Source organism: Ambystoma mexicanum, chromosome 1p, assembly GCF_040938575.1.
Source record: "Ambystoma mexicanum isolate Mex_15411 chromosome 1p, UKY_AmexF1_1, whole genome shotgun sequence".
NCBI classification, from domain to species: domain Eukaryota; kingdom Metazoa; phylum Chordata; class Amphibia; order Caudata; family Ambystomatidae; genus Ambystoma; species Ambystoma mexicanum.
Window position 1 is genome coordinate 219,384,157 of NC_090921.1, and position 12,645 is coordinate 219,396,801.

Here is a 12,645-nt window from a genome sequence, read left to right on the forward strand (position 1 = left end):
GGTGGAGGGTGCCCCTGCACTGCTGGGGTGTTGGGGGTGTAGGGAGACATGAGTGGGGGCCTGGAGGAGGGTGCCCCTTCACTGCTGGGGGATGGGGGTGGTGGGAGACATGAGTGGGGGCCTGGTGGAGGGTGCCCTGCACTGCTGGGGAGTGGGGGTGGTGGGAGACATGTGTGGGGGCCTGGTGGAGGGTGCCCTGCACTGCTGGGGGGTGGGGGTGGTGGGAGACATGAGTGGGGGCCTGGTGGAGGGTGCCCCTGGATGCTGGGGGGTGAGGTTGCTGGGAGACATGAGTGGGGGCCTGGTGGAGGCTGCCCCTGCACAGCTGGGGGTTGGGGGTGCTGGGAGACATGAGTGGGGGCCTGGTGGAAGGTGCCCCTAGATGCTGGGGGGTGGGGGTGCAGGGAGACATGAGTTGGACATGAGTGGGGGCCTGGTGGAGGGTGCCCCTGGATGCTGGGGGGTGGGGGTGATGGGAGACATGAGTGGGGGCCTGTTGAAGGGTGCCCCTGCACTGCTGGAGGGTGAGGGTGCTGGGAGACATGAGTGGGGGCCTGGTGGAGGCTGCCCCTAGATGCTGGGGGGTGGGGGTGCAGGGAGACATGAGTTGGACATGAGTGGGGGCCTGGTGGAGGGTGCCCCTGGATGCTGGGGGGTGGGGGTGATGGGAGACATGAGTGGGGGCCTGTTGGAGGGTGCCCCTGCACTGCTGGGGGGTGGGGGTGGTGGGAGACATGAGTGGGGGCCTGGTGGAGGCTGCCCCTGCACTGCTGGGGTGGGGGTGGTGGGAGACATGAGTGGGGGCCTGGTGGAGGGTGCCCTGCACTGCTGGGGGGGTGGGGGTGATAGGAGACATGAGTGGGGGCCTGGTGGAGGCTGCCCCTGCACTGCTGGGGGGTGGGGGTGGTGGGAGACATGAGTGGGGGCCTGGTGGAGGGTGCCCCTGGATGCTGGGGGGTGGGGGTAATGGGAGACATGAGTGGGGGCCTGGTGGAGGGTGCCCTGCACTGCTGGGGGTTGGGGGTGCTGGGAGACATGAGTGGGGGCCTGGTGGAGGGTGCCCCTAGGTGCTGGGGGGTGGGGGTGCAGGGAGACATGAGTGGGGGCCTGGTGGAGGGTGCCCCTGCACTGCTGGGGGGTGGGGGTGCTCGGAGACATGAGTGGGGGCCTGGTGGAGGGTGCCCCTGGATGCTGGGGGGTGGGGGTGCAGGGAGACATGAGTTGGACATGAGTGGGGGCCTGGTGGAGGGTGCCCCTGCACTGCTGGGGTGTTGGGGGTGTAGGGAGACATGAGTGGGGGCCTGGTGGAGGGTGCCCCTTCACTGCTGGGGGGTGGGGGTGGTGGGAGACATGAGTGGGGGCCTGGTGGAGGGTGCCCTGCACTGCTGGGGGGGTGGGGGTGGTGGGAGACATGAGTGGGGGCCTGATGGAGGCTGCCCCTGCACTGCTGGGGGGTGGGGGTGGTGGGAGCCATGAGTGGGGGCCTGGTGGAGGGTTCCCTGCACTGCCGGGGGGTGGGGGTGGTGGGAGACATGAGTGGGGGCCTGGTGGAGGGTGCCCCTGGATGCTGGGGGGTCGGGGTGATGGGAGACATGAGTGGGGGCCTGATGGAGGGTGCCCCTGCACTGCTGGGGGGTGGGGGGGTGGGAGACATGAGTGGGGGCCTGGTGGAGGGTGCCCCTGGATGCTGGGGGGTGGGGGTGATGGGAGACATGAGTGGGGGCCTGGTGGAGGCTACCCCTGCATTGCTAGTGGGTGGAGGTGGTGGGAGACATGAGTGGGGACCTGGTGGAGGGTGCCCCTGGATGCTGGGGGTGGGGGTGCAGGGAGACATGAGTTGGACATGAGTGGGGGCCTGGTGGAGGGTTACCCTGGATGCTGGGGGGTGGGGGTGATGGGAGACATGAGTGGGGGCCTGGTAGAGGCTGCCCCTGCACTGCTGGGGGGTGGGGGAGGTGGGAGACATGAGTGGGGGCCTGGTGGAGGCTACCCCTGCACTGCTGGGGTTGGTGTGGTGGGAGACATGAGTGGGGGCCTGGTGGAGGGTGCCCTGCACTGCTGGGGGGTGGGGGTGATGGGAGACATGAGTGGGGGCCTGGTGGAGACTGCCCCTGCACTGCTGGGGGGTGGGGGTGGTGGGAGACATGAGTGGGGGCCTGGTGGAGGGTGCCCCTGGATGCTGGGGGGTGGGGGTGATGGGAGACATGAGTGGGGGCCTGATGGAGGCTGCCCCTGCAATTCTGGGGGGTGGGGGTGGTGGGAGACATGAGTGGGGGCCTGGTGGAGGCTGCCCGTGCACTGCTGGGCAGTGGGGGTGGTGGGAGACATGAGTGGGGGCCTCATGGAGGGTGCCCTGCACTGCTGGGGGGTGGGGGTGATGGGAGACATGAGTGGGGGCCTGGTGGAGGATGCCCCTGGATGCTGGGAGGTGGGGGTGCAGGGAGACATGAGTTGGACATGAGTGGGGGCCTGGTGGAGGGTGACCCTGGATGCTGGGGGTGGGGGTGATGGGACACATGAGTGGGGGCCAGGTGGAGGCTGCCCCTGCACTGCTGGGGGGTGGGGGTCGTGGGAGACATGAGTGGGGGCCTGGTGGAGGCTGCCCCTGCACTGCTGGAGGCTGGGGGTGGTGGGAGACATGAGTGGGGGCCTGGTGGAGGGTGCCCTGCACTGCTTGGGGGTGGGGGTGATGGGAGACATGAGTGGGGGCCTGGTGGAGGGTGCCCCTGGATGCTGGTGGGTGGGGGTGATGGGACACATGAGTTGGACATGAGTGGGGGGGTGGTGGAGGGTGCCCTGCACTGCTGGGGGGTGGGGGTGGTGGGAGACATGAGTGGGGGCCTGGTGGACGGTGCCCCTGGATGCTGGGGGGTAGGGGTGATGGGAGACATGAGTAGGGGCCTGGTGGAGGGTGCCCCTGCACTGCTGGGGTGTGGGGGTGGTGGGAGACATGAGTGGGGGCCTGGTGGAGGGTGCCCCTGGATGCTGGGGGGTGGGGGTGATGGGAGACATGAGTGGTGGCCTGGTGGAGGCTGCCTCTGCACTGCTGGGGGGGTGGGGGTGCTGGGAGACATGAGTGGGGGCCTGGTGGAGGGTGACCCTGCACTGCTGGGGGTGGGGGGAGACATGAGTGGGGGCCTGGTGGAGGGTGCCCCTGGATGCTGGGGGGTTGGGGTGATGGGAGACATGAGTGGGGGCCTGGTGGAGGCTGCCCCTGCACTGCTGGAGGTTGGGGGTGCTGGGAGACATGAGTGGGGGCCTGGTGGAGGCTGCCCCTGCACTGCTGGGGGTGGGGGTGGTGGGAGACATGAGTTGGGGCCTGGTGGAGGGTGCCCTGCACTGCTGGGAGGTGGGGGTGATGGGAGACATGAGTGGGGGCCTGTTGGAGGGTGCCCCTGCACTGCTGGAGCGTGGGGGTGCTGGGAGACATGAGTGGGGGCCTGGTGGAGGCTGCCCCTGCACTGCTGGGGGATGGGGGTGGTGGGAGACATGTGTGGGGGCCTGGTGGAGGGTGCCCTGCACTGCTGGGGGTGGGGGTGATGGGAGACATGAGTGGGGGCCTGGTGGAGGGTGCCCCTGGATGCTGGGGGGTGAGGTTGCTGGGAGACATGAGTGGGGGCCTGGTGGAGGCAGCCCCTGCCCTGGCGGGGGTTGGGGGTGCTGGGAGATATGAGTGGGGGCCTGGTGGAGGGTGCCCCTAGATGCTGGGGGGTGGGGGTGCAGGGAGACATGAGTTGGACATGAGTGGGGGCCTGGTGGAGGGTGCCCCTGGATGCTGGGGGGTGGGGGTGATGGGAGACATGAGTGGGGGCCAGGTGGAGGCTGCCCCTGCACTGCTGGGGGGTGGGGGTGGTGGGAGACATGAGTGGGGGCCTGGTGGAGGCTGCCCCTGCACTGCTGGGGGGTGGGGGTGGTGGGAGACATGAGTGGGGGCCTGGTGGAGAGTGCCCTGCACTGCTGGGGGGTGAGGGTGATGGGAGACATGAGTGGGGGCCTGGTGGAGGGTGCCCCTGGATGCTGGTGGGTGGGGGTGATGGGACACATGAGTTGGACATGAGTGGGGGGCTGGTGGAGGGTGCCCCTGGATGCTGGGGGGTAGGGGTGATGGGAGACATGAGTGGGGGCCTGGTGGAGGGTGCCCCTGCACTGCTGGGGTGTGGGGGTGGTGGGAGATATGAGTGGGGGCCTGGTGGAGGCTGTGCCTGCACTGCTGGGGGGTGGGGGTGGTGGGAGAAATGAGTGGGGGCCTGGTGGACGGTGCCCCTGGATGCTGGGGGGTAGGGGTGATGGGAGACATGAGTGGGGGCCTTGTGGAGGGTGCCCCTGCACTGCTGGGGTGTGGGTGTGGTGGGAGACATGAGTGGGGGCCTGGTGGAGGGTGCCCCTGGATGCTGGGGGTGGGGGTGATGGGAGACATGAGTGGGGGCCTGGTGGAGGGTGACCCTGCACTGCTGGGGGTGGGGGAAACATGAGTGGGGGCCTGGTGGAGGGTGCCCCTGGATGCTGGGGGTGGGGTGATGGGAGACATGAGCGGGGGCCTGGTGGAGGCTGCCCCTGCACTGCTGGAGGTTGGGGGTGGTGGGAGACATGAGTGCAGGCCTGGTGGAGGGTGCCCCTGCACTGCTGGAGGGTGGGGGTGCTGGGAGACATGAGTGGGGGCCTGGTGGAGGATGCCCCTGCACTGCTGGGGGTGGGGGTGGTGGGAGACATGTGTGGGGGCCTGGTGGAGGGTGCCCTGCACTGCTGGGGGGTGGGGGTGGTGGGAGACATGAGTGGGGGACTGGTGGAGGGTGCCCCTGGATGCTGGGGGGTGAGGTTGCTGGGGGACATGAGTGGGGGCCTGGTGGAGGCTGCCCCTGCACTGCTGGGGGTTGGGGGTGCTGGGAGACATGAGTGGGGGCCTGGTGGAAGGTGCCCCTAGATGCTGGGGGGTGGGGGTGCAGGGAGACATGAGTTGGACATGAGTGGGGGCCTCGTGGAGGGTGCCCCTGGATGCTGGGGGGTGGGGTTGATGGGAGACATGAGTGGGGGCCTGTTGGAGGGTGCCCCTGCACTGCTGGGGGTGGGGGTGCTGGGAGACATGAGTGAGGGCCTGGTGGAGGCTGCCCCTAGATGCTGGGGGGTGGGGGTGCAGGGAGACATGAGTTGAACATGAGTGGGGGCCTGGTGGAGGGTGCCCCTGGATGCTGGGGGGTGGGGGTGATGGGAGACATGAGTGGGGGCCTGTTGGAGGGTGCCCCTGCACTGCTGGAGGGTTTGGGTGCCGGGAGATATGAGTGGGGGCCTGGTGGAGGCTGCCCCTGCACTGCTGGGGGGTGGGGGGGTGGGAGACATGAGTGGGGGCCTGGTGGAGGGTGCCCTGCACTGCTGGGGGGTGGGGGTGGTGGGAGACATGAGTGGGGGCCTGGTGGAGGGTGCCCCTGGATGCTGGGGGGTGGGGGTGCTGGGAGACATGAGTGGGGGCCTGGTGGAGGCTGCCCCTGCACTGCTGGGGGTTGGGGGTGCTGGGAGACATTAGTGGGGGCCTGGTGGAGGGTGACCCTGCACTGCTGGGGGTGGGGGGAGACATGAGTGGGGGCCTGGTGGAGGGTGCCCCTGGATGCTGGGGGGTGGAGGTGATGGGAGACATGAGTGGGGGCCTGGTGGAGGTTGCCCCTGCACTGCTGGAGGTTGGGGGTGCTGGGAGACATGAGTGGGGGCCAGGTGGAGGCTGCCCCTGCACTGCTGTGGGTGGGGGTGGTGGGAGACATGAGTGTGGGCCTGGTGGAGGCTGCCCCTGCACTGCTGGGGGGTGGGGGTGGTGGGAGACATGAGTGGGGGCCTGGTGGAGAGTGCCCTGCACTGCTGGGGGGTGAGGGTGATGGGAGACATGAGTGGGGGCCTGGTGGAGGGTGCCCCTGGATGCTGGTGGGTGGGGGTGATGGGACACATGAGTTGGACATGAGTGGGGGGCTGGTGGAGGGTGCCCCTGGATGCTGGGGGGTAGGGGTGATGGGAGACATGAGTGGGGGCCTGGTGGAGGGTGCCCCTGCACTGCTGGGGTGTGGGGGTGGTGGGAGATATGAGTGGGGGCCTGGTGGAGGCTGCGCCTACACTGCTGGGGGGTGGGGGTGGTGGGAGACATGAGTGGGGGCCTGGTGGACGGTGCCCCTCGATGCTGGGGGGTAGGGGTGATGGGAGACATGAGTGGGGGCCTTGTGGAGGGTGCCCCTGCACTGCTGGGGTGTGGGTGTGGTGGGAGACATGAGTGGGGGCCTGGTGGAGGGTGCCCCTGGATGCTGGGGGTGGGGGTGATGGGAGACATGAGTGGGGGCCTGGTGGAGGGTGACCCTGCACTGCTGGGGGGTGGGGGAAACATGAGTGGGGGCCTGGTGGAGGGTGCCCCTGGATGCTGGGGGGTGGGGGTGATGGGAGACATGAGCGGGGGCCTGGTGGAGGCTGCCCCTGCACTGCTGGAGGTTGGGGGTGGTGGGAGACATGAGTGGGGGCCTGGTGGAGGGTGCCCCTGCACTGGTGGAGGGTGCCCCTGCACTGCTGGAGGGTGGGGGTGCTGGGAGACATGAGTGGGGGCCTGGTGGAGGATGCCCCTGCACTGCTGGGGGGTGGGGGTGGTGGGAGACATGTGTGGGGGCCTGGTGGAGGGTGCCCTGCACTGCTGGGGGGTGGGGGTGGTGGGAGACATGAGTGGGGGACTGGTGGAGGGTGCCCCTGGATGCTGGGGGGTGAGGTTGCTGGGAGACATGAGTGGGGGCCTGGTGGAGGCTGCCCCTGCACTGCTGGGGGTTGGGGGTGCTGGGAGACATGAGTGGGGGCCTGGAGGAAGGTGCCCCTAGATGCTGGGGGGTGGGGGTGCAGGGAGACATGAGTTGGACATGAGTGGGGGCCTCGTGGAGGGTGCCCCTGGATGCTGGGGGGTGGGGTTGATGGGAGACATGAGTGGGGGCCTGTTGGAGGGTGCCCCTGCACTGCTGGAGGGTGGGGGTGCTGGGAGACATGAGTGGGGGCCTGGTGGAGGCTGCCCCTAGATGCTGGGGGGTGGGGGTGCAGGGAGACATGAGTTGGACATGAGTGGGGGCCTGGTGGAGGGTGCCCCTGGATGCTGGGGGGTGGGGGTGATGGGAGACATGAGTGGGGGCCTGTTGGAGGGTGCCCCGCACTGCTGGAGGGTTTGGGTGCTGGGAGATATGAGTGGTGGCCTGGTGGAGGCTGCCCCTGCACTGCTGGGGGGTGGGAGTGGTGGGAGACATGAGTGGGGGCCTGGTGGAGGGTGCCCTGCACTGCTGGGGGGTGGGGGTGGTGGGAGACATGAGTGGGGGCCTGGTGGAGGGTGCCCCTGGATGCTGGGGGGTGGGGGTGCTGGGAGACATGAGTGGGGGCCTGGTGGAGGCTGCCCCTGCACTGCTGGGGGTTGGGGGTGCTGGGAGACATTAGTGGGGGCCTGGTGGAGGGTGCCCCTAGATGCTGGGGGGTGGGGGTGCAGGTAGACATGAGTTGGACATGAGTGGGGGCCTGGTGGAGGGTGCCCCTGAACTGCTGGGGGGTGGGGGTGCTCGGAGACATGAGTGGGGGCCTGGTGGAGGGTGCCCCTTGATGCTGGGGGGTGGGGGTGCAAGGAGACATGAGTTGGACATGAGTGGGGGCCTGGTGGAGGGTCCCCCTGCACTGCTGGGGGGTTGGAGGTGCAGTGAGACATGAGTGGGGGCCTGGTGGAGGGTGCCCCTCCACTGCTGGGGGGTGGGGGTGGTGGAGGGTGCCCTGCACTGCTGGGGGGTGGGGGTGGTGGGAGACATGAGTGGGGGGCCTGGTGGAGGCTGCCCTGCACTGCTGGGGGGTGGGGGCGGTGGGAGACATGAGTGGGGGCCAGGTGGAAGGTGCACCTGGATGCTTGGGGGTGGGGGTGATGGGAGACATGAGTGGGGCCTGATGGAGGGTGCCCCTGCACTGCTGGGGGGTGGGGGTGGTGGGAGACATGAGTGGGGGCCAGGTGGAGGGTGCCCCTGGATGCTGGGGGGTGGGGGTGGTGGGAGACATGAGTGGGGGCCTGGTGGAGGGTGCCCTGCACTGCTGGGGGGTGTGGGTGATGGGCGACATGAGTGGGGGCCTGGTGGAGGCTGCCCCTGCACTGCTGGGGGGGGTGGTGGGAAAAATGAGTGGGGGCCTGGTGGAAGTGCCCCTGGATGCTGGGGGCTGGGGGTGCAGGGAGACATGAGTTGGACATGAGTGGGGGCCTGGTGGAGGGTGACCCTGGATGCTGGGGGGTGGGGGTGATGGGACACATGAGTGGGGGCCTGGTGGAGGCTGCCCCTGCACTGCTGGGGGGTGGGGGTGGTGGGAGACATGAGTGGGGGCCTGGTGGAGGCTGCCCCTGCACTGCTGGGTGGTGGGGGAGGTGGGAGACATGAGTGGGGGCCTTGTGGAGGGTGCCCCTGGATGCTGGTGGGTGGGGGTGATGGGACACATGAGTTGGACATGAGTGGGGGCCTGGTGGAGGCTGCCCCTGCACTGCTGGGGGGTGGGGTGGTTGGAGACATGAGTGGGGGCCTGGTGGAGGCTGCCCCTGCACTGCTGGGGGGGTGGGGGTGGTGGGAGACATGAGTGGGGGCCTGGTGGAGGGTGACCCTGCACTGCTGGGGGGTGGGGGAGACATGAGTGGGGGCCTGGGTGAGGGTGATTCTGGATGCTGGGGGGTGGGGGTGGTGGGAGACATGAGTGGGGGCCTGGTGGAGGCTGCCCCTGCACTGCTGGAGGGTGGGGGTGCTGGGAGACATGAGTGGGGGCCTGGTGGAGGCTGCCCCTGCACTGTTGGGGGTTGGGGGAGGTGGGAGACATGAGTGGGGGCCTGGTGGAGGGTGCCCTGCACTGCTGGGGGGTGGGGTGATGGGAGACATGATTGGGGGCCTGATGGACGGTGCCCCTGGATGCTGGGGGGTAGGGGTGATGGGAGACATGAGTGGGGGCCTGGTGGAGGGTGCCCCTGCACTGCTGGGGTGTGGGGGTGGTGGGAGACATGAGTGGGGGCCTGGTGGAGGCTGCCCCTGCACTGCTCGGGGGTGGGGGTGGTGGGAGACATGAGTGGGGGCCTGGTGGAGGCTGCCCCTGCACTGCTGGGGGGTGGGGGTGGTGGGAGACATGAGTGGGGGCCTGGTGGAGGGTGACCCTGCACTGCTGGAGGGTGGGGGGAGACATGAGTGGGGGCGTGGTGGAGGGTGCCCCTGGATGCTGGGGGGTGGGGGTGATGGGAGACATAAGTGGGGGCCTGGTGGAGGCTGCCCCTGCACTGCTGGAGGGTGGGGGTGCTGGGAGACATGAGTGGGGGCCTGGTGGAGGCTGCCCCTGCACTGCTGGGGGGTGGGGGAGGTGGGAGACATGAGTGGGGGCCTGGTGGAGGCTGCCCTGCACTGCTGGGGGGTGGGGGTGGTGGGAGACATGAGTGGGGGCATGCTGGAGGGTGCCTCTGGATGCTGGGGGGTGGGGGTGATGAGAGACATGAGTGGGGGCCTATTGGAGGGTGCCCCTGCACTGCTGGAATGTGGGGGTGCTGGAAGACATGAGTGGGGGCCTGGTGGAGGGTGCCCCTGGATGCTGGGGGGTGGGGGTGCTGGGAGACATGAGTGGGGGCCTGGTGGAGGCTGCCCCTGCACTGCTGGGGGTTGGGGGTGCTGGGAGACATTAGTGGGGGCCTGGTGGAGGGTGCCCCTAGATGCTGGGGGGTGGGGGTGCAGGTAGACATGAGTTGGACATGAGTGGGGGCCTGGTGGAGGGTGCCCCTGCACTGCTGGGGGGTGGGGGTGCTCGGAGACATGAGTGGGGGCCTGGTGGAGGGTGCCCCTTGATGCTGGGGGGTGGGGGTGCAAGGAGACATGAGTTGGACATGAGTGGGGGCCTGGTGGAGGGTCCCCCTGCACTGCTGGGGGGTTGGAGGTGCAGTGAGACATGAGTGGGGGCCTGGTGGAGGGTGCCCCTCCACTGCTGGGGGGTGGGGGTGGTGGAGGGTGCCCTGCACTGCTGGGGGGTGGGGGTGGTGGGAGACATGAGTGGGGGGCCTGGTGGAGGCTGCCCTGCACTGCTGGGGGGTGGGGGCGGTGGGAGACATGAGTGGGGGCCAGGTGGAAGGTGCCCCTGGATGCTTGGGGGTGGGGGTGATGGGAGACATGAGTGGGGCCTGATGGAGGGTGCCCCTGCACTGCTGGGGGGTGGGGGTGGTGGGAGACATGAGTGGGGGCCAGGTGGAGGGTGCCCCTGGATGCTGGGGGGTGGGGGTGGTGGGAGACATGAGTGGGGGCCTGGTGGAGGGTGCCCTGCACTGCTGGGGGGTGTGGGTGATGGGCGACATGAGTGGGGGCCTGGTGGAGGCTGCCCCTGCACTGCTGGGGGGGTGGTGGGAAAAATGAGTGGGGGCCTGGTGGAAGTGCCCCTGGATGCTGGGGGCTGGGGGTGCAGGGAGACATGAGTTGGACATGAGTGGGGGCCTGGTGGAGGGTGACCCTGGATGCTGGGGGGTGGGGGTGATGGGACACATGAGTGGGGGCCTGGTGGAGGCTGCCCCTGCACTGCTGGGGGGTGGGGGTGGTGGGAGACATGAGTGGGGGCCTGGTGGAGGCTGCCCCTGCACTGCTGGGTGGTGGGGGAGGTGGGAGACATGAGTGGGGGCCTTGTGGAGGGTGCCCCTGGATGCTGGTGGGTGGGGGTGATGGGACACATGAGTTGGACATGAGTGGGGGCCTGGTGGAGGCTGCCCCTGCACTGCTGGGGGGTGGGGTGGTTGGAGACATGAGTGGGGGCCTGGTGGAGGCTGCCCCTGCACTGCTGGGGGGTGGGGGTGGTGGGAGACATGAGTGGGGGCCTGGTGGAGGGTGACCCTGCACTGCTGGGGGGTGGGGGAGACATGAGTGGGGGCCTGGGTGAGGGTGATTCTGGATGCTGGGGGGTGGGGGTGGTGGGAGACATGAGTGGGGGCCTGGTGGAGGCTGCCCCTGCACTGCTGGAGGGTGGTGGTGCTGGGAGACATGAGTGGGGGCCTGGTGGAGGCTGCCCCTGCACTGTTGGGGGTTGGGGGAGGTGGGAGACATGAGTGGGGGCCTGGTGGAGGGTGCCCTGCACTGCTGGGGGGTGGGGTGATGGGAGACATGATTGGGGGCCTGATGGACGGTGCCCCTGGATGCTGGGGGGTAGGGGTGATGGGAGACATGAGTGGGGGCCTGGTGGAGGGTGCCCCTGCACTGCTGGGGTGTGGGGGTGGTGGGAGACATGAGTGGGGGCCTGGTGGAGGCTGCCCCTGCACTGCTCGGGGGTGGGGGTGGTGGGAGACATGAGTGGGGGCCTGGTGGAGGCTGCCCCTGCACTGCTGGGGGGTGGGGGTGGTGGGAGACATGAGTGGGGGCCTGGTGGAGGGTGACCGTGCACTGCTGGAGGGTGGGGGGAGACATGAGTGGGGGCGTGGTGGAGGGTGCCCCTGGATGCTGGGGGGTGGGGGTGATGGGAGACATAAGTGGGGGCCTGGTGGAGGCTGCCCCTGCACTGCTGGAGGGTGGGGGTGCTGGGAGACATGAGTGGGGGCCTGGTGGAGGCTGCCCCTGCACTGCTGGGTGGTGGGGGAGGTGGGAGACATGAGTGGGGGCCTGGTGGAGGCTGCCCTGCACTGCTGGGGGGTGGGGGTGGTGGGAGACATGAGTGGGGGCATGCTGGAGGGTGCCTCTGGATGCTGGGGGGTGGGGGTGATGAGAGACATGAGTGGGGGCCTATTGGAGGGTGCCCCTGCACTGCTGGAATGTGGGGGTGCTGGGAGACATGAGTGGGGGCCTGGTGGAGGGTGCCCCTGCACTGCTGGGGGGTGGGGGTGGTGGGAGACATGTGTGGGGGCCTGGTGGAGGGTGCCCTGCACTGCTGGGGGGTGGGGGTGGTGGGAGACATGAGTGGGTGCCTGGTGGAGGGTGCCCCTGGATGCTGGGGGGTGGGGGTGCTGGGAGACATGAGTGGGGTCCTGGTGGAGGCTGCCCCTGCACTGCGGGGGGTGGGGGTGGTGGGAGACATGAGTGGGGGCCTGGTGGAGGGTGCCCTGCACTGCTGGGGGGTGGGGGTGATGGGAGACATGAGTGGGGGCCTGGTGGAGGCTGCCCCTGCACTGCTGGGGGGTGGGGTGGTGGGAGACATGAGTGGGGGCCTTGTGGAGGGTGCCCCTGGATGCTGGGGGGTGGGGATGCAGGGAGACATGAGTTGGACATGAGTGGGAGCCTGGTGGAGGCTGCCCCTGCACTGCTGGGGGGTGGGGGTGGTGGGAGACATGAGTGGGGGCCTGGTGGAGGGTGTCCCTGGATGCTGGGGGGGTGGGGGTGATGGGAGACATGAGTGGGGGCCTGGTGGAGGCTGCCCCTGCGCTGCTGGGGGTGGGGGTGATGGGACACATGAGTTGGACATGAGTGGGGGGCTGGTGGAGGGTGCCTTGCACTGCTGGGGGGTGGGGGTGGTGGGAGACATGAGTGGGGGTCTGGTGGAGGCTGTGCCTGCACTGCTGGGGGGTGGGGGTGGTGGGAGACATGAGTGGGGGCCTGGTGGAGGCTGCCCCTGCACTGCTGGGGGGTGGGGGTGGTGGGAGACATGAGTGGGGGCCTGGTGGAGAGTGCCCTGCACTGCTGGGGGGTGAGGGTG